The sequence below is a fragment of the Musca domestica genome, unplaced genomic scaffold (assembly GCF_030504385.1).
Source record: "Musca domestica strain aabys unplaced genomic scaffold, Musca_domestica.polishedcontigs.V.1.1 39, whole genome shotgun sequence".
Lineage (NCBI taxonomy): Eukaryota > Metazoa > Arthropoda > Insecta > Diptera > Muscidae > Musca > Musca domestica.
In genome coordinates this window covers 5,220,259-5,242,919 of record NW_026712326.1, presented here as the reverse complement: position 1 = coordinate 5,242,919, position 22,661 = coordinate 5,220,259, and positions in this window count along the sequence as shown.

Below are 22,661 nucleotides of genomic sequence, written 5' to 3'. Positions count from 1 at the left end.
TACTTTTGTTGCTTTTAGAGGGATTTTAGGTAGTAATACGTATGAATCTATAAACTTTTTCGTGATAAACGTAGCCTTGTGTAGTTTTTATATTTTGTAATCTTTTTTCACTTTACAACACAGATTGGGGTTATTATATACAGATTGCACGAAAATTTTCACAAGGGTGGGGTTAGGCTCAGAAGGGCTATTGTTTTCAAAGATGTCCGCAATAAATTTAGGGGTTGAAATGGTCCAACAACTAAAAATGTTCCTGATTCTGCAGCCGTTATAAAGGTCAAAAATAGAAACCAAAGGACACGAAATCTCGCATGAAATTAGGGTTTTGGACAGCGGGTAGTATGGACCACTACTTTTTGTGGAAAAAATACCAACATTTCTTACAAGCGATATCCGAAATACACCAAAGGCGAACTTCTGGCTTCTTTATGCTGATTTCGTTGACGAATATAGCCAAATATCGTAGACAAGTAAATCATATAGATAAGTCTAAATTTGGATATACAGAGGAGCCTCTTGCTTTTGGAGATGATCTTAAAATATTTAGAGGTTCAAATAAACCAACAACAGAAAAAATTCCTTATAACACGATTGAAGCCAATCGACACGCCTGAGAAGAGAGTTAAGGACGGGGAAGACTTGTAGCATTTTGGATGATATTTAGCTGTAGAATGAACAACAGCAACTAACAGCACGGCGGAGTGCGTTAATATTGGGCAAATGTCCCTGGTCAAGATGCTAAGGGTAATATCTGGGCAGTGCTCCGTGACATAATTTCAAAAGCGAAATTTTCCAAAATGGATTTGGACATAAGGGGGGTTCTAACATAATGTTGTGGGGTATCACATTGTCGGCCCCGCACGCATTTAGCCTTTGCTCACTTGTTTTCAAATAATGAAGAAAAAATTTTTAGCAGCCCAAAACATACAGAAATACTTGGTTTGATTATTACAAGATGGGATAATTTACACAAAACCTACCTACAGGCATATGTATAGCAAACAATTTTTACATTTATTAGGTTTTTTGGTAAATTAATTAAAACCCCGGAAATTGAATATAAGTCAAAATTTATTTTAGAATCATGTTCTATATGTCTTTTAAGACTTATTTCGACACAAAATTGGTATATTTTTCCCATACATAAGTTGCAATAAAATTTTTTTCCAATTGAATTTAAATATTTTTAAAACAATTATCATATGATTTAAAAAAGTACTCGCGAACAAAGAATAATTCGACATGAAATGTCATACAAATGAAAAATACTCGAATTGATTGGTAGATTGTATTCATTGTATCATGCAGAAAAGGAATTTATGTAAAACAAGTAAAAAAGCAGTAAGTTCGGCCGGGCCGAACTTTGAATACCCTCCACCATTTGGAACGAATTAGAAAATTTTCAAAAAAAAAAAATAAAATCCAATAAAAATTCTTTTAAAATCTTTAAAATATCTAATATAGGAAGGTGCCGATATATGGGGAGATATACGATATTGTGGACCTATAAAGACAAATCTATGTCTGCGTGTAAAGTACTCACAAGGAACTCCGTGTGTGGATTTTCAGACAATACAATCGTATGTGGCTAAAATCATCAAAATACCGAATATCGCGGGGTACCGTTATATGGGAGCTATACGTTATCGTTAACCTATATAGAGAATTGTCTGTCGGTGGGTAAAGTGCTCACAAAGAACCCCTTGTGTACAAAGAACCCTTTGTGACCATTCCGTTGAAAAATATGGCTAAAAACATCAAAATACCGAATATCGGGGGTACCGTTATATGAGGGCTATACAATATCGTGGATCTATATGGATAATTCTCTGCCGAGGTATAAAGTACCCACAAGGAACTCCTTGTGTGGATTTTCAGACAATTCCGTTGAAAAATGTGGGTAAAATCATCAAAATATCGAATATCGGGGGGTACCGTTACATGGGGGCTATACGATATCGTGGACCTGTATAGACAATTCTCTCTCAGGGGGTGAAGTACTCACAAGGAACTACTAGTGTTGATTTTAAGACAATTCCATTGAAAACCGCTGCTAACATCATCAAAATACCGAATATCGGAGGTTACAGTTGTATGGGGGATATACGATATCGTGGACCTATATAGACACTTCATTTTGAGGAGGTAAAATGCCCACAAGGGACTCCTTTTGTGGATTTTCAGACAACTCCGTTGAAAAATGTGGGTAAAATCTTCAAAATACCGAATTTCGGGGGGTACCGTTATATGGGGGCTATACGATATTGTGGACCTATATAGACAATTCTCTGCCGAGGTATAAAGTACCCACAAGGAACTCCTTGTGTGGATTTTCAGACAATTCCGTTGAAAAATGTGGGTAAAATCATCAAAATAACGAATATCGGGGGGTACCGTTACATGGGGGCTATACGATATCGTGAACCTATATGGACAATTCTCTGCCGAGGTATAAAGTACCCAGAAGGAACTCCTTGTGTGGATTTTCAGACAATTCCGTTGAAAAATGTGGGTAAAATCAGCGAAATACCGAATATCGGGGGGGTACCGTTATATGGGGGCTATACGATATTGTGGACCTATATAGATAATTCTCTGCCGAGGTATAAAGAACCCACAAGGAACTCCTTGTGTGGATTTTCAGACAATTCCGTTCAAAAATGTGGGTAAAATCATCAAAATACCGAATATCGGGGGGTACCGTTATATGGGGGCTATACGATATTGTGGACCTATATGGACAATTCTCTGACGAGGTATAAAGTACCCACAAGGAACTCCTTGTGTGGATTTTCAGACAATTCCGTTGAAAAATTTGGGTAAAATCATCAAAATACCGAATATCGGGGGGTACCGTTATATGGGGGCTATACGATATTGTGGACCTATATTGATAATTCTCTGCCGAGGTATAAAGTACCCACAAGGAACTCCTTGTGTGGATTTTCAGACAATTCCGTTGGGGGCTATACGATATCGTGGACCGATATAGCCCATCTTCGAACTTGACCTGCCTGCAGACAAAAGAGAGATCTGTGCAAAATTTTAGCTTCCTATCTTAATTCGTTTAGACTGTAGCGTGATTACAACAGACGGACAGACGGACGGACAGGGCTAAATCGTCTTAGAATTTTACGCTGATCAAGAATATATATACTTTGTTGGGTCTAAAATGATTATTTCGATGAGTTACAAACGGAATGACAAACTTAATATACCCTCCATACCTTTTTTGGTGGAGGGTATAAAAACAATTTAAACGGTAAAATTCCTCGAAGCTATATAAGTCATTATTGTTTCCCTTTTGTTCTGTGCAAACAATATAAAAGGTAGCAAGTAAATGTTAAAAATAAATTGACTTCTGATTTTCTTAATCGATATCAGGCAGTTTTTCATGAACATGACATTTGAATTCATAATCTGCCACGTGTCTTGTCTGACAGACTCCTACGAAGGAATATAAACACTGACGAGATCTGAATGATAGTTAATCCCAAGGTGGACAAATGTGGTTAATGACATGTCAGTTGCATTCATATTGTGGTCACATGTTTAACAGTGAAGTGAGAAGAATTTCCGTAGCTCTTTCTGTCGCAAAAAAATTCTTGTTCGAGGAAGTAACATGGTCGAAACATTCTTATTGGTATCAATGTAAATTAAGATTTGTTTCGGAACTTGCTTGCCAAAGAGTTCTCTAAAGAACTATTATAACTTTATCAGCTTGGTATTTTCTTTAAAATCTCCCAGATATATTTAAATAATTTTATTTAGGATAGTCTCAGAAAGACACTATGAAATATTTGAATTTGTGGCCGTTTGAAGTAATCAATGAAGCCGTCATAATTGAGCGATTTTTAATATCGTTCTATCAGAAATGTAATTTTGTATGTTTACAATGTCCTGACACCTATCAAGCTGTAAAAATCTGTGCTTTAATTAAAATACGCAGAAGTGTGTTTCATGATTGAAAACGAAATTTCCTGTGACCAGAATCATTGATTTGAACTGGCAGGTGACTAATGAACATTTTAATTGTATTTCAAATGACAATTAAATGGTTGAGTAAATTTTAATGTCTGTCACCCATACATGTTAGATAGCGATGTTAATTACCGTCGACCTGGTCTTTTGATGTTGTAATTAAAATTTTATTTAACGAGTTATGGAGTAATTTGGTAGTTTAGATGTTGAATGACGGAATACAAATCAGAAATAGTTTATTGTTTTAATTAATCCTTTACAGAGTTATGTCGTCGCTACTTAAGAGGCAAAATTGCAGCATGTCAGCCTGGGAATACCCAAATACCTGAGGTGTGAGGAAGTATGACAATACGGATTCTTTATGAATCCGCTTTCACCGATTGGGCTATTAATACAGTTATGGTCCTTTTCCTTTAAATTAAGAATGTACACCGAGAACGCTTGACCCTCACATATAAGTTCCATTGGCTTAACTATAATTCTTGGAGCAAGTGTATATTTTGACAAAAATCGGTTTAGATGACAAGTTATTCTGAAGTAATAGAAAATTATAGTTTTGCATATAAATCTTAAAGGCTACTCATTAAACTTAACAAATCCCAATAAGTTTCAGATCATTTTCACGGTTTTTGCTTCGGAAATATATACCAAAATTGCTCTCACAACATTCTTTAATTTACTGGACTTTGACAATTGTATACCCTTCACCATACTAGTATGGAGGGTATATTAAGTTCGTCATTCCGTTTGTAACTCATCGAAATAATAATTTTAGACCCAACTAAATATATATATTCTTGATCAGCGTAAAATTCTAAGACGATTTAGCCATATCCGTCCGTCTGTCCGTCTGTTGTAATTAGCCTTCAGTCTCAACGAATTCAGATAGGAAGCTAAAATTTTGCACAGATATCTCTTTTGTCTGCAGGCAGGTCAAGTTCGAAGATGGGCTATATCGGTCCACGATATTGTATAGCCCCCATATAAAGGTACCGCCCGATATTCAGTATGTTGATGATTTTTGCCACATTTTCTAATGGAATGGTCTGAAAATCCACACAAGGAGTTCCTTGTTAGTACTTTATCCCTTAAAAAGGATTTATCTATATAGGTCCACGATATCGAATAGCCCCCATACAACCGATATTCGGTATTTTGATGATTTTAGCCACATTTTTCAACGGAATTATCTGATATTCCACACAAGGAGTTCTTTGTGAGCACTTTACCCTCTAAAAGAGAATTTTCTATATTGGTCTATGATATCGTACATCCTCCATATAACGGTACCCCGATATTCGGGATTTTGATGATTTTGCCACATTTCCCAATGGAATTATCTGGAAATCCACACAAGTTCCTTGTGAGTACTGTACCCCAGACATAGGTTTGTCTATATAGGTTCACAACATCGTATATATATAACGGCACCTTCCGATATTAGGTATTTTAAAGTTAAAAAAAAAAATTCAATGGATTTTATTTTTTTTTTAATTTTCTAATTCGTTCCAAATGGTGGAACTTACTGCTTTTTACTTGTTAACTTTTTAATTTATCTTTTGAGACGAGCTTAATGACCAGAAAAAGAAATTTTGTAAAAAGGAAATCCAGATATACATTATCTCATAGCCACAACTATGCGAAGTGCTTCGCCGTTGGTTAAGCGGTTCATAAGGCATATTTGGAGTGGATGATGGCTTACAAAGACCTTTCTTTGGAATAATAAATACTACATTTCGAACTTATTGCCCTCCAATTTCGACTCAAGTTCTATTAGCAAATCTTTTTCACAGAAAAGCTTGGTTTCCTAACGATGGATTTTTTGTCCACAACAAGTACATTCCGCCAATGCATACACCGATGAGAGGCAACTTCTAACACACCGTTAAAATTAAAATCCTACAGCCAGACTTTGCTGAATTTTATAGTTTTTTTTTAGTTTTGCCTTGTTATGACGAAAATCATATCTTTTTGATTTATTTGATTATTTCTCTTTCGAGACAAGCTTAATGATCTAAAATTTGCAGTCACACATAACATTTTTCGGGTAAATAATACAATCTATATGTGTGACGCAATTGACCAACTATGAATAAACGCTTCCATACTGTACACATATTCAAAATGGTTCAAAATGAGAATGTATAAAATGAGATATCTGCACCAGCCTCCCTAATAGCCAAAAGGACCAAACCAACTGGAAAAATGTTAAAAATGTTCATTGTTGTACTTGAAATTGTGATAAATGGCATGATTTCTTCATAGAATCGCAGTTTGAAGCTGCTGGTATTTTGTTTGTTTCTGGCATGTCATTCAAAAACTTTTTTATCTATATAAAGTTGTAGTTTTTGTTCAAGTTGAAGTTAATTTTATTGCAAAAAAACTACACTTCTGTTGACTTAAGTCAACGGAAAGTGTAATTTTTTTGATAAAAGAAGAGGAATATGCTTATTAAATTGTAATGCTTTTAAAATGTATTGGTGGTTGTGTTTTTGGTAAGTGAAATACACAATAAACATATTTTTATCTTCTTTTCTAAAAAATTTTCTCAAAAGAAAATATGTTTTAGAAAGAAGATTTTGCCAATCCCATTTTCCGATAATATATCACATGCTTCCAAATTTGAATCGCATGCTTTAAATATATATTAATAATTATTCTTCTTCAGGCATACTTGTATTACAACTTCAAACAATAGATTATAGGGAGTAGTAGCTGCGAATTGAATGCGCATTATATTTGTTAAATGACGATAAAAAATCTGGAATTCAAAAATGAATTGCAATTTGCAATCTAAATAAAAATGTTATTAAATGTTTTTGTCAGTTTTGCGAACATCTTCGTGACATGAATGTCATTCGCTAACTTTTGTGCAAATAAAATCAACACCCGTCATTGTTGATTTGAAAGTGTGTAACAGGCATCAGACATGGTGTCAAGTGAAATTTACATTTGTGTGTGTGCTCACTGATTTGAAATATTAAAGCATACTCTTATAGTGTTTAAATTCTTCAACATATTCATGAGATTTATTTATGCGGATTTATGTTAAAAAAATATTTTTATTAAATTATAAATTCTGAAACAGTGTTTTATTCTGTCAATAACTTATCTGAATATAAAGATTCTGCAGAGCAATGTTTAGTGTGTATTCCAATTCTCTTGTCTCTGAATTCTTCAAGGTGATCATTTAAATTATAAATAGGTCGCCTTTACACTCTTGATATGATGATATATATTTCGAGATTTTAAAAAGTTTTCTACCATATAAAACATATATCACTCTCTCCATAGAGTGTTATAGGGTATAAAATGTATCAATCATAGGCTTAATTTACGAAATACACATAATTTACTGCACTATTAACATAGTAAAGGCTGATTTTTTAAGAGCTATTCAAAGAAAAAAAAAGCAGTAGGGAAAAGTGAAAAGTCTGGCGGGACCGACTATATTATACCCTACACCACTATGCGCATTTGGTACAGCTCCCGTAACAAAAGAACTTATTTGAAGTAGACCAGTTGGCTTTGGAGTAGTTATATATATGGGAGGCATAGAGCAGTTATATACAGGGTGAGATACAATAAACTGCAAGAAAGGCAAACGCCACAATTCTTACATTTTTTTAATTTTGTTTTTTTTTGAATGAAAGCAAAAAATGTTGGAAATAGCATGAAATTTTAGAAAAGGTCTAGATTTGTTCGTATTGGTCACTTCTGGCACTAATTATGGCCTTCAAACGGCCAATGAAACCATCACACGCTGTTCGAATGTTGCTCTGCGGTATTTTGGCCCCATCCCAGCGAAACCCTTTGGTATTTTTTAGTGTCAATCTTGCTTTCCAAAATACGTGTCTGGAGTATAGTCCATATAGTCCAACGTATTGGTATCCAGAGATTTTGGTGGCCAATGTGCGCTGGAAATGAAGCAAGGAACCTCATTTTGTAACCATTTTTGGGTGGCGCATGCTGAGTGCGATGGGGCTGAGTCCAACAGGATTCGTGCCAAATTTGGCAGTTCACCACTTTCGGACAAGCGAAGTGAAGAAGTGTACGTTCTTGCACTTTTTGAAATTTCAATGGCTTTACGCCGAGGTCATTTTTCAATATTTGCCGAATGGAATATTGAGATACGTTCAGCTCACGAGCCATCTTTCGGCCACTGCTACGCTGGTTTCGATTAAGTCGATTATTTACTTTTCGAACCATTTCTGCTGATGTTGCTGGTTTCTTCCATCCACTTCCTTGACGTCGGGCTATCAGTATCACGGTAACAAGCGATGGCACGAGACACAAAAGATTTAATCACATTTAAATGCTGGAGTGCTCTAAAGATAGCCACTTGTGGTTTTCCAGCCAAATATAAAGAAATCTCACTATCACGCTTGAATTCCATCATGAATAACTTTTTTTCTGGAGAATTATCACCAAAATGCTTTTGTACGCTTGTAAACAATATAATAAGCTGTCACTGGAATAATTTTAACAGTTGTCGGACGAGTGGCTTAGAAATGACAGCAGTTTGATGTTGGTTGCAGTTTTTTCATCTCACCCTGTATTTTCTGCATCAGCATAAAATTCTATGTTGATTTATCAATGTCCGCCCGCTTGTCTGTCCGTTTGTGGAAATCACTCTAGCTCTCGAATGAATTGAAGTAAGTTAATAAATGCTCAAAACCTCAAACTTTTGGTATTGAAAATGGTCTATATAGGTCCACGTTTAGGTATAGCCCCCACATAATTGTACCTCCTTATATTTGGTATTTTGATGATTTTAGCTTCATTATTCACCGGAGTTCTTTCAAATTTCATAAAATTTCATACATAAAATTGTCTATGGAATATATTCGGTATATTATTTTTTTGCGATGTTATTCCCCGGAATTTTTTAAAGTTTTGTATTTATTTGGGGTCCTTTTCGTATGGACCCCAATATAATGTTAACTCCCTACATTCTGCATTCTTAACATTTTAATAGAATTGTTAACGTGTTTTCTTTCTTTTTTTTGAAAATTCTAAATTTGTCTCATTTTGTGGAGGGTATTCAAAGTTCGACCCGGGCCTGCTTTTTTATTTTTTTGTTATTATACCTTTTTTCTGAAACGTATTACCATTTGGATACCTACGTACCTATGACAATGTATCTCAATGTCTCTCAAATAGAAGATAAACTGTCTAGGAACTTTTATGATACTTGAATTGTTCGTATTACGTTCTTTTTTCTTTTTGTTACAAATTATTAAATCGAACAGAGTCTAGTTGGTCAACAAACTTTTTAAGGTTCTATTGAGAATTTAAGAAAATTTATTTTGGAACATCGAGAGTGAGCTCAATTTATTTGGGCTTTTTAAGTGTGACACAAAAAAGTTCCATTGAATTTTAATTGGGTTATAATAAACTAATGAAATAAATATAAATGTTGGTTGACAAGCCTTGATTTTTCTTATATAATAAAATAAATCCTGAAAAAGTCTTCTTATTACATTACATATTCCGCTTCATCTAAAGGTTATATGTACATAATCCAACAATGTTCAATTAAGGAATTCTGAATTGTACCATTTATACATTACGGCAAACAAACATATCCAAAGTTGGCAAACATTCCATTCCTCCTTACATCTTCATAATCAATTTGTTACGCTCTTTCCGGACAATTCTTTAGGATTTTGTGCGATGATGTCAATACCCTTTCACGGCCAATATATAGATCATTCAATGTTTTCTTTGTTGTTATTTTGTCTCCCATCTCCTATGCCTTGTTCACATCTTGATTGTCCTAAATTTTCGTAAAGTTTTGTTTAGGGAAACAATAGTATCGTTTTTGTAACAGTAGATGTTATTTCCTGTCGTGATATGATATTTACAGTTTTTTATTAAAAAAAAGAAAGAAACAGAAAACCGAGATAACTAATACAATAGAAGGCAGGATTTTCAAATGAATTTATTGTCCCGGATAAAGAAGAAGGGCTAAAAGACGAAGGAAAGTTTTTTGCAAATAGAAAATAGATAATAAAGAAGAAGAAATGGATGAATAACAACATAATTTTTTATCGAAAAGGTAATTTTTAACGCAAAGATATGAAGTGTAATAAGCATATGGTCTGTTCCAGAACTTGCAAGAGCCTACTAATTCTATTGTGGTAAACACTTTAACATTCTTGCAGTTCTGGAACAGACCAATATTTTATCATAATATGAATTGTGCCGGCTTTTCTTGCTCTGTAAAATACAGGGTAAGATGAAAAAACTGTAACCAATTTCAGACTGCTATCATTTCTAAGCCTCTAGTCCGGCAGCTGTTAAAATTATTTTTGGTGAGAATTTTCCAGAAAAAACGTTATTCGTGATGGAATTCAAGCCTGATAGTGTGATTTCTTTATACTTGGCTGGAAAACCACAAGTGTCTATCATTAGAACACTCCAGCATATAAATGTGAACAAATATTTTTTTGTCTCGTACCATCACTCGTTACCGTAGCCCGACGTCAAGGAAGTGGGCGGAAAAAACAGCAACATCAACAGAAATGGTTCGGAAAGTAACGAAGCGACTTAATCGAAACCCGCGTCGAAGTGGCCGAAGAATGGCTCGTGAGCTGAACATATCGCTATATTCTATTCGGCAAATATTGAAAAATGAGCTCGGGATAAACCATTGAAATTACAAAAAGTGCAAGAACTTATACCGCAACAGAAAGAAAATAGGGCCAAAAGACCTAAAGACCCAAAGTGGTGAACTGCCGAATTTGGTTTTCTCCGATGAGAAAACATTCGTTGTCCAGCAGTTTGTAAACAAACAAAATGATCGTGTTTACTTGCCAAAGAAGTCAGCTGAAAATGTGCACCTTCGGTGGCCCACCAGAACTCAAGCGCCGGCCATGGTGATGGTGTGGGCCGACATAACAACCGATGGTCGCTCTCCGCTAGTATTAATGCCGAACATTATCGCGAAAATATTCTGGAGGTGTATTAAAGCCTTGGGCACGCAAACATTTTGGCCGCAGACATTGGACATTCCAACAGGACTCAGCGCCATCGCACTCAGCACGCCCCACCAAAGAATTGTTACAAAATGAGGTTCCTCGCTTCATTTCCAGCGCACAATGGCTACCAAAATCTCCGGATACCAATCCGTAGGACTATTGAGTCTGGAGTATTTGGGAAAGTAAGGTTGGCACTAAAAAAATACTAAAGTGTCGATCACCTCAAGCAAGCTCTTCGCCGGGAATGTGCCAAAATACCGCAGAACAACATACGGGCAGAGTATGACGTGGTTTCATTGGCCGTTTGAAGGCCATAATTCGTGCCAAAGGTGATCAATCTAGACCTTTTCTAAAATTTGATGCTATATCCGACATTTTTGCCTTCATTCATTAAATTTAAAAATAAACAAAAATTATGGACATTGGCTTTGTTGCCGTTTTTTTTATCTCACCCTGTAATGACAATTGAATAGAGAATATTGTTAGGAAGGTGAATTTGTACTTTTACTATTTTGTTAGTTGCAAGTAATTGTTAAATTTCATTGATTCCATCTCAAATTTTCATATGTAATGAAATTCCGCTCATTACTATTGTCCCAAAATTGCAAAAATTCTCGTGGGCAACATGTGCAAATACTGAATACGAACTAAAGATTTTCTAAATTGGATACTCCTTTCAAGTAGCCGGCCTTAGGTCCGGGGCTTGAGATTTTCTCCTTTGGGCATGCCAAACACCGGCTACGCGAAATAATCAGCTCGACTGGGTATGTTCCTAGCGTAGATACATAATAAAGATTCCATAAAAAAAAACTGTCGCTTTGAAACATTGTGGGTATTTTGCAGTTTTCAGACACAATTTTCATCGAAGCAGCTATATTTATGCACTTTAGATGATCACCCAGCCTTAAAAAAGTATTTAATATTGGCCGACGTTTTGACATTATCTTGTCATAGCGGGGTTTACGTTTTTCATTGTATTTTGAAGTCTTTATTGACAGAACGCGCCCATAGAATAGCACCTATATAAATTAACATACATTATTTGGCTAGAATTATTCCATATTTTTAAGTTTTTTGGCATGCCTAACAAAATTGAGGAAAACCGGCTTAACCATCATTTACAGTTCGTTCCGATGACAATTAGTATCAACACCCGATAATGATAACGAGTCCAAGCTTAAGCTAAGCTACGAAGCTAGTTTGTATTTAACTAAATGAGTCTAAGATATTCATCATTTTGACAATTTTAGGCACATTTTTAACTGGTTTGTTTGAAATTCGGCATTTAGAGTTCGTAACGAGTTCTTCCTGATTTAGCAAGAGGAAATTATAAATAAGGACTTACTTAAGAATTTTATGTATTTATAGTTCGAAAATAATAAAATGTCTTTAAATTTACTAATGTGTATGAATCTAAGTAAAATGTTGAAGGTCAATATTGAAAAGAAAATTAACTATTTTATTTTCATTACACTCCTTTACTGCACCATACAATTTTTCGATTCGAATTTATCATAACAATGACATAATAAACTTTATCATTTCCTCAATATCGTATTCATTGTGAAATAAATTGAAAAAGAAATTTTCTTTTGATTTCTTGCTTTGGTCACAACATTGTACAACGCAATATTTACTAACTGACGGACGGACTGAGATGAAAATAATCTCATTTTGAAAGGAAGTTTTAAGGTATTGTGCTTTGACTTTGTCGTATTGAATCAAGCAGCATACTGGAAATGTAATTATTGAGAAATATTGAATGTTAAATCAAATTATACTGACGTAAATTTCAGTTTTAATCCCGAAGCCGCAAGAGAATAATGTGAGATATTTCTATAAAGCTACAATATTATTTTTTTAAACAGGATTTTGTGAATGAAAGTAAAATTATCATTACAACCATAAAGGAGCATAAATGAAACGTCGATTATCGTATTCAAATTTTGTACATTCTTGCAGTTCTGGAAGAGAGCAAGAAAAATTTTATTATTTCCCCAACTTTTTTTAGGATTCCTAAGAAATTGATTGGCCCATAAGTTGGTATTGTTGTGTCTTGACCTTTTCACAATATGTTAGGAAATTGGCTCACTCTAAAAAAAACCTACTTTACCTTTTTCAATGTGACCCATGTGAGCTCCTTATTTTAAGTTAATAGTGTGGATATTTTTCTGAATTTGAATTTTATGCTCTGAATCGGTAGTGAGAAGCTTAGTGTCGACAGCAACGAAAATTAACCCAATGTTGATATCATTACTAAAAATAATAAGAGTAACATTATGGATGCAGTGAGTAGTCGCATTGCTAACGCCACTACAAAAGACAACATTTGGAGAACATAAGTGCCTCGGATAACCCGAAGGGTAATGTGAGCACTTTGTTTTTTTTTTAATAATTACAATTCAAGGTATAGGAACCTTAGGAATATATGTTTTTGAAAATGGGTTTGATTTTGGAGCATTTTGGCATTTGATACATATATTTGCAATTAATCGTTTCGAAATTCGAAAGAATACTCATATAAATTTGAAGAAGATATTATCTACAATTTTGGAAAAGATGCAGCCTAAAATTATTTTAAAGAATTTGGAAAGGATATTGCTTTGATTTACAACAAGGATATCGAAGATAATTTTAAAAGGATATCGGTTGAAATCGTTTGTTTTATTTTTGTTTGGTCTTTGATTTGGTCCTTTAATAATTTCAAGAAGGTTGATGTCAAAAGAATATTGGCTGTTTATCAATTAAACGAGAAGCATTTAAACATTATGGAACCCCCAACAATTTGTTAGCCAAGAATTTAAAGATCCATCCTTATGGATAGGCTGTAAACAGTGAGTATTAAATGAAATACATATATAACCAGTAAGGAAAGCTCAAAAGTTGGGCGAGGCCGACTATATGATACCCTACACCACTATGCATATTTAGTAGAGCTCTCGTAAAAAGGTTTATACAGGGCATTTCAGAGCTCTATGAGATATTTGGTACAAAATCAAAATCTATCTAATTCTATCGTGCATTTTACGAACTATATCTATCTCTGAACCGGGTTTCTCCAAATTTTACGTATTAGCTTCTAGACTGGTGATTTGGGCTGATATTGACCATTTAGTGCACATTTAACCCGAAATTGGATGAAGATATATATGAGAGCTAAATCCAAATCTGAACCGATTTCGATAAAATTTAAAACAGCTATTCCTGTGCTCCATCTAATACCTGGTACCAAATATCACGGTTGTGGAGTGAATATTACGAATGTATGGGACTAAAACTAATCGGATGAAGATATATATCTGGGCTGTATCATATATCTGGTACCAAATATCATTCTTGTGGAGTGCATATTACGAATGTGAGAGGCTTAAGCACTTGATATACTTGCTTCTAGGCCGAACTCGGTTGGGTGTGCCAAAATTCAGGTAATTTGGACTGATAGTGGACATTTGGTTCACATTTAACCCGAAATCCGATGAAGATATATATGGGAGCTATAGCTGTTTCTGAACCGATTTTCTCCAAATTTGTTGTATTTGCTTTGAGGCTAATCTCGGTCACATGTGCCAAAATTCGGGCCATTTGGGCTGATATTGGTCATTTGGTGGTCAATTAACCCGAAATCGGATGAAGATATATATGGGAGCTATATCCAAATCTGAACCGATTTCGATAAAATTTAAAACAGCTATTTCTGTGCTCCATCTAATACCTGGTACCAAATATCACGGTTGTGGAGTGCATAGTAGGAATGTGAGGGACTTAAGCACCAAATCGGATGAAAGATATATATGGGAGCTATAGCTATATCTGAACCGATTTTTTCCAAATTTGATATACTTGCTTCTAGGCCGAACTCGGTTGGGTGTGCCAAAATTCAGGTAATTTGGACTGATAGTGGACATTTGGTTCACATTTAACCCGAAATCCGATGAAGATATATATGGGAGCTATAGCTGTTTCTGAACCTATTTTCTCCAAATTTGTTGTATTTGCTTTGAGGCTAATCTCGGTCACATGTGCCAAAATTCGGGCCATTTGGGCTGATATTGGTCATTTGGTGGTCAATTAACCCGAAATCGGATGAAGATATATATGGGAGCTATATCCAAATCTGAACCGATTTCGATAAAATTTAAAACAGCTATTTCTGTGCTCCATCTAATACCTGGTACCAAATATCACGGTTGTGGAGTGCATAGTAGGAATGTGAGGGACTTAAATATCAAATCGGATGAAAGATATATATGGGAGCTATAGCTATATCTGAACCGATTTTCTCCAAATTTGATATACTTGCTTCTAGGCCGAACTTGGTTGGGTGTGCCAAAATTCAGGTAATTTGGACTGATAGTGGACATTTGGTGCACATTTAACCCGAAATCGGATGAAGATATATATGGGAGCTATATCTAAATTTGATCCGATTCTCACCAATTTCAATAGGGTTCGTCCTTGGGCCAAAAAAATATTGTTTGGAAAATTTCATCTCAATCGGATAATAAATGCGACCTGCATTTTGTTCACAAGAATACATGGACAGACGGACGGACGGACGGACGGACGGACAGACGGACTGACATGCATAAATCGACTCAGAAAGTGATTCTATGAAGGTTCTCAAAAGTAACTATGGGTCTATCTCGTTTCCTTCTCCATGTTACAAACAAATGCACAAAGACATAATACCCTTACCACTATGTGGTGTAGGGTATAAAAATGGGCAGATATATTCAAAACAATCTGTGCTCGATTTTATTTTTTTTTTAGAATTTTACTTCATTGAGGTTTATTTACATAACTTGTATTCTATGATACGAAAAGAGAAGTCCTGCTAACACTGACCATTATTGTTTTTTTATGTGTTACAGAATTTACTTTGAAACTCGTTGTTGATATTTATTTTTAACATTCTTATCCCTGCTGTCTTTTCATTTGCACTTCGTTTATTTAAATCCAATAACATTTGACAGTAATAGAAGCTGTGTGGAACTATATATTTGACTTCTTAGAAAAAATAAGCACTAAAGGATACCAACCAACTATAGCAGATAATATTTTCATTGCTTCTCGTTTTTCGGTAGCCCTCATAGCTTCCAATAAATTAGTTAAAAATTTGGCATTTAGAATTTGCAATGGGTTCTATCTCTAGTGGTAGAACATATATACATTTATGTGGGTCCACGTTTTGGCATAGCCACCATATAAAGTTGCCGTCCACATTACAATAATTCTACATAAATTGCATTATCTAACCGATTTAAATGGTATTTTAAAACGAAACTCTTTCGAATGAAACTCAAATGAATTCTTATACGTTCGTTTGTAAGTTTGGATGTCGGTTTTAACTTTTTTTACTTGATTTTAGTATAAATTGAGTGGATTTGTTCTCTTTTTTAACCCCGAGTTAAATATTTGTTCAGATCTGTAGATCTAATCTCACATATTTCTGAGCTGTATTTAATATATTTCCCTGAATATCGTTGTTACGGAGTGCATATTACGGCTGTGGGTAACAAATACAAAAATCGGATGAACAATATATATGGGAGCTATAGCTATATCTGAACCAAATTTGGCATACTACCTTCTAGACTCAATTCGGTCGTATGTGCCAAATTGCATCCCATTTGGGCAAATATTAGACGTTTGGTGCACAATAAAAGGTAAATCGGACGAAGTTATATATGGGAGCTATATCCAAATCTGAACCGATCTCGATAACATTTAGCATAGGTATTTCTGAGCTGCATTTGATATATTTCCCCAAATATTGTTGTTACAGAGTGCATATTACGGCTGTGGAGGACAAAAATAACAAATCGGATGAACAATATATATGGGAGCTATAGCTATATCTGAACCGATTTCGATCAATTTTGGCACTTATTTTTAGGCCTAATTTGGTTGTAGGTGCAAAATTCCATACTATTCGGGCTGATATTATACGTTTAGTGCACAATAAAAGGCAAATCGGACGAACATATATATGGGAGCTATATCTAAATTTTCAATAGGGTTCGTCCTTGGGCCAAACAAATGTTGTTTGGAAAATTTCATATCAATCGGATAATAAATGCGACCTGCATTTTGTTCACAAGAATACATGGACAGACGGACGGACGGACTGAAATGCATAAATCAATTCAGAAAGTGATTCTATGCAGATCATCAAAAGAAACCAGTAAGGAAAGCTCAAAAGTCGGGCGGGGCCGACTATATGATACCCTACACCACTATGCATATTTAGTAGAGCTCTCGTAAAAAGGTTTATACAGGGCATTTCAGAGCTCTATGAGATATTTGGTACAAAATCAAAATCTATCTAATTCTATCGTGCATTTTACGAACTATAGCTATATCTGAACCGATTTTCACCAAGTTTGATGTATTTGATTCTAGGCTGAATTCGGTCAGATTTGCCAAAACCCAGGACATTTGGGCTGATATTGGACATTTGGTGCGCAATCAACACGAAATTGGATGAATATATATATATAGGAGGTATATCCAAATCTGAACCGATATTTGTAAAACTGAAAAAGAAGATATTTCTTGGCTGCATCTGATACCAAATATTATTCTTGTATCGCACATTTTTCGAATTTGAGGGACTTAAAGTACAAATCGGATGAAAGGTATGTATAGGAGCTATAGCTGTATCCGACCGATTTTCACTAAATTTGATGTACCAATATTAGCCATTTGCCGCACATTTAATCCGAAATCGGGTGAAGATATATTTGGGAGCTATAGCTATATCTGAAACGACTTTTACTAAAATTGGTGTCCTTGCTTCTAGGCTGAATTTGGCCAGATATGCCAAAATTCATGCCATTTCGGTTGATATTGGCCATTTGTTGCACAATTAACTCGAAATCGAATGAAGATACATATGGGTGCTATATCCTAATCTGAACAGATTTTGAGAAAATTAAAAGCGACTACTTTTGGGCTTTATCTGATATCTGGTACCAAATATCATTCCTGTGAAGAGTATGCTATGCTATACTATATCCAAATCTGAACAGATTTTTATAAAATCAAAATCGACTATTTTTGGGATTTATCTGATATCTGGTACAAAATATCATTCCTGTGAAGAGTATATTACAAATGTAAGGGACTTAAAGACGAAATCGGATGAAACATATATATGGAGCTAGAGCTATATCTGAACCGATTTTTACTAAAATGTGTGTACTTGCTTATATTCTGGTTTCGGTCGGATTTGCCAAAATTCATGCCATTTGGGCTGATATTGGCCATTTGATGCACAATTAACACGAAATCGGATGAAGATATATATGGGAGGCATATCCAAATCGGAACAGATTTTAATAAAATTAAAATCAACTATTTTTGGGCTTTATCTGATAACTGGTACCAAATATCATTTCTGTGGAGTGCATATTACGAATGTGAGGGATTTAAAGACGAAATCGGATGAAACATATATATGGGAGCTATAGCTATATCTGAACCGATTTTTACTAAAATTGGTGTACTTGCTTCTAAGCTGGTTTCGGTCGGATTTGCCAAAATTGATGCTATTACGGCCATTTGGTGGCCAATAACCCGAAATCGGATGAAGATATATATGGGAGCTATATCCAAATCTGAACCGATTTCGATAAAATTTAAAACAGCTATTCCTGTGCTCCATCTAATACCTGGTACCAAATATCACGGTTGTGGAGTGAACATTACGAATGTAAGGGACTAAAACACTAAATCGGATGAAACATATATATGGTTGCTATATCTATATCTGAACCGATTTTCACTAAATTTGATATACTTGCTTCTAGGCTGAATTTGGTCCGATGTACTAAAATTCAGTCCATTTGGACTTATATCGGCCATTTGGTGCACAATTAACCCGAAATCGGATGAAGATATATATGGGAGCTATAGCCAAATCTGAACCGATTTCGATAAAATTTAAAACAGCTATTCCTGTGCTCCATCTAATACCTGGTACCAAATATCACGGTTGTGGAGTGCATAGTAGGAATGTGAGGAACTTAAAGATCAAATCGGATGAAAGATATATATGGGAGCTATAGCTATATCTGAACCGATTTTCTCCAAATTTGATATACTTGCTTCTAGGCCGAACTCGGTTGGGTGTGCCAAAATTCAGGTAAATTGGACTGATAGTGGATATTTGGTGCATATTTAACCCGAAATCGGATGAAGATATATATGGGAGCTATATCTAAATTTGATCCGATTCTCACCAATTTCAATAGGGTTCGTCCTCGGGCCAAAAAAATATTGTTTGGAAAATTTCATCTCAATCGGATAATAAATGCGACCTGCATTTTGTTCACAAGAATACATGGACAGACGGACGGACGGACGGACAGACGGACGGACATGCATAAATCGACTCAGAAAGTGATTCTATGAAGGTTCTCAAAAGTAACTATGGGTCTATCTCGTTTCCTTCTCCATGTTACAAACAAATGCACAAAGACATAATACCCTTACCACTATGTGGTGTAGGGTATAAAAAAATAAATAAATAAATAAATAAAATAAAATAAATAAATAATAATAATAATAATTTCCAAAAAAGCGACGAAAAATTAGACCATTTCGTTAGGAATAATTTGGTATATATGTCAAAATGAAGACAGCGTTGTATTATAGAAACGAGACTTGAATCCACATGTTTCCAGAAAATTAAAAAAAAAAATCTTGAAAAATTACTATTAAAAACGATTCCATTTTCTTGTCCAAAAATAACTACTTATGTCGAATAATATTTATTTTTATATAATAGGTTTATTATTAGATTTTAATGAGATTTTTTATGCTTTAATCCCTTCAACACAAAGATGTAGAAAGGAATTGTTCTCTTGATTCAACAATGTCTTTGACGTTAACCATTTTGTTGGGCATTTGGCCGGATGCCATTCCTTTCACAAGTCGCCCCTATATTTTTGCATAATTTTGTTTTATTTGCCAACTGAGCTCTTCACTTTTGGTATGATGTAGCTTTGGATAATATTAATTCTTCCTCAAAATTAGAAACATGCTTACTTAGATTTTTGCCGTTTACACTTCTTGTTTATGATTTGTTAATGTTTTTCAATTTATAAACAGGAAGTGTACGCGGAAGTGTTTAAAATCACTCGAATCAGGCAAAAACTAAATAAACATCTATCCGATTGAGAGGAAGGAGTAATATTATCAAAAATTACATCATAGCAAAATTGAAGAGCTTTAAACTAAGTTCGCAAATATAACAAAATTATATAAAAATATTTGCTTCGAAGGACTTTAAGCATAGAAAACATAGGCAGCACTTGTACCGGAAATGCTCTGGGGCAAAAATATCGTTGCTAAGCATTTGCGCAGTTAGGTTACCATTTAAATTTTTACTGTTTATAATGTGCCACGTGCCACAAATTCCATTTTTTACCCATAAAATCCCGGAAACAATTTTTCATTAAACTACTTAATAAAAATATTTGTGTTGTTCACATTTTTTGAAAACATCATTAGTTTCCCGCACTAAGTAAGCCAAAGTAAAAAATTTGAATGATTTGTGATATATTAAAATTTAACAGCATTTTAAATTAACCATTATACCCTACACCATGTAGTGGTAAGGGTATTATGTCTTTGCGTATTTGTTTGTAACAAGGAGAAGAAAGCCAGATAGACCCATAGTTAGTTTTGAGGATCTTCATATAATCACTTTCTGAGTCGATTTATGCACGCCAGTCCATCCGTCCATGTAGTCTTGTTACATGCGTAATATTCACTTCACATAAATGATTTGATACCTCCATCAAATTTTATCGAGATCGGTTCAGATTAGGATAAATCTCCCATATATAGTTTTAGCTTTCAGATACGGCTATAGCTCCCATATATACGTTTCATCCGATTTGAGTTTTAAGTCTCTCACATTCGTAATATGCATTCGACAACAATGATATTTGGTACCAGATATTTAATAGAGCTCGGAAATAAATCTGAATAAATCAGATATTCTGTATTTTGTTGATTTAAGCGAAATTATTCACCGGAATTGTTTCAAATTTAGCATTTGAATTTCGTAATAGATACTACAGCCTACGACAGAAAATTGTATGTGCAGGTTCACCTCTTCTTCTTGATGATTTTAGCTACATTGTTCACCGATTTTTTTAAGTTTCGCATTTGAATATTGTAATGGCTTATGACAAAAGTTACCTATACAGGTCCATATCGTCGTATAGACCCTTAAATAACAGCTACATATGGTATTTTTAAGATTTTAACTGAATTTTTAACGGATTTTATTGTTTTTGATAATTCCCAAATTCGTTCCAAATGGTGGAAGGTATTCAAAGTTCGGCCCGGCTGAATTTACAGCTTTTTATACCCTACACCACATAGTGGTAAGGGTATTATGTCTTTGTGCATTTGTTTGTAACATGGAGAAGGAAACGAGATAGACCCATAGTTACTTTTGAGAACCTTCATAGAATCACTTTCTGAGTCGATTTATGCATGTCCGTCCGTCTGTCCGTCCGTCCGTCTGTCCATGTATTCTTGTGAACAAAATGCAGGTCGCATTTATTATCCGATTGAGATGAAATTTTCCAAACAATATTTTTTTGGCCCAAGGACGAACCCTATTGAACCGAGTTCGGCCTAGAAGCAAGTATATCAAATTTCAGAAAATCGGTTCAGATATAGCTATAGCTCCCATATATATCTTTCATCCGATTTGATCTTTAAATCCCTCACATTCCTACTATGCACTCCACAACCGTGATATTTGGTACCAGGTATTAAATGGAGCACAGAAATAGCTGTTTTAAATTTTATCGAAATCGGTTCAGATTTGGATATAGCTCCCATATATATCTTCATCCGATTTCGGGTTAATTGACCACCAAATGGCCAATATCAGCCCAAATGGCCCGAATTTTGGCACATGTGACCGAGATTAGCCTTAAAGCAAATACAACAAATTTGGAGAAAATCGGTTCAGAAACAGCTATAGCTCCCATATATATGTTTTATCCGATTTGGTGTTTAAGCCTCTCACATTCGTAATATGCACTCCACAAGACTGATATTTGGTACCAGATATAAGAAACAGCCCAGAAATAGCTGTTTGTAATTTTATCGAAATCGGTTCAGATTTGGATATAGCTCCCATATATATCTTCATCCGATTTCGGGTTAATTGTGCACCAAACGGCCGATATAAGCCCAAATGGACTGAATTTTAGTACATCGGACAAAATTCAGCCTAGAAGCAAGTATATCAAATTTAGTGAAAATCGGTTCAGATATAGATATAGCAACCATATATATGTTTCATCCGATTTAGTGTTTTAGTCCCATACATTCGCAATATTCACTCCACGACCGTGATATTTGGTACCAGGTATTAGATGGAGCACAGGAATAGCTGTTTTAAATTTTATCGAAATCGGTTCAGATTTGGATATAGCTCCCATATATATCTTCATCCGATTTAGCGTTAAATGTGCACTAAATGGTCAATATCAGCCCAAATCACCTGAATTTTCGTACATAAGACCGAATTCAGTCTAGAAGCTAATACGTAAAATTTGGAGAAACCCGGTTCAGAAATATCTATAGTTCGTAAAATGCACGATAGAATTAGATAGATTTTGATTTTGTACCAAATATCTCATAGAGCTCTGAAATGCCATGTAT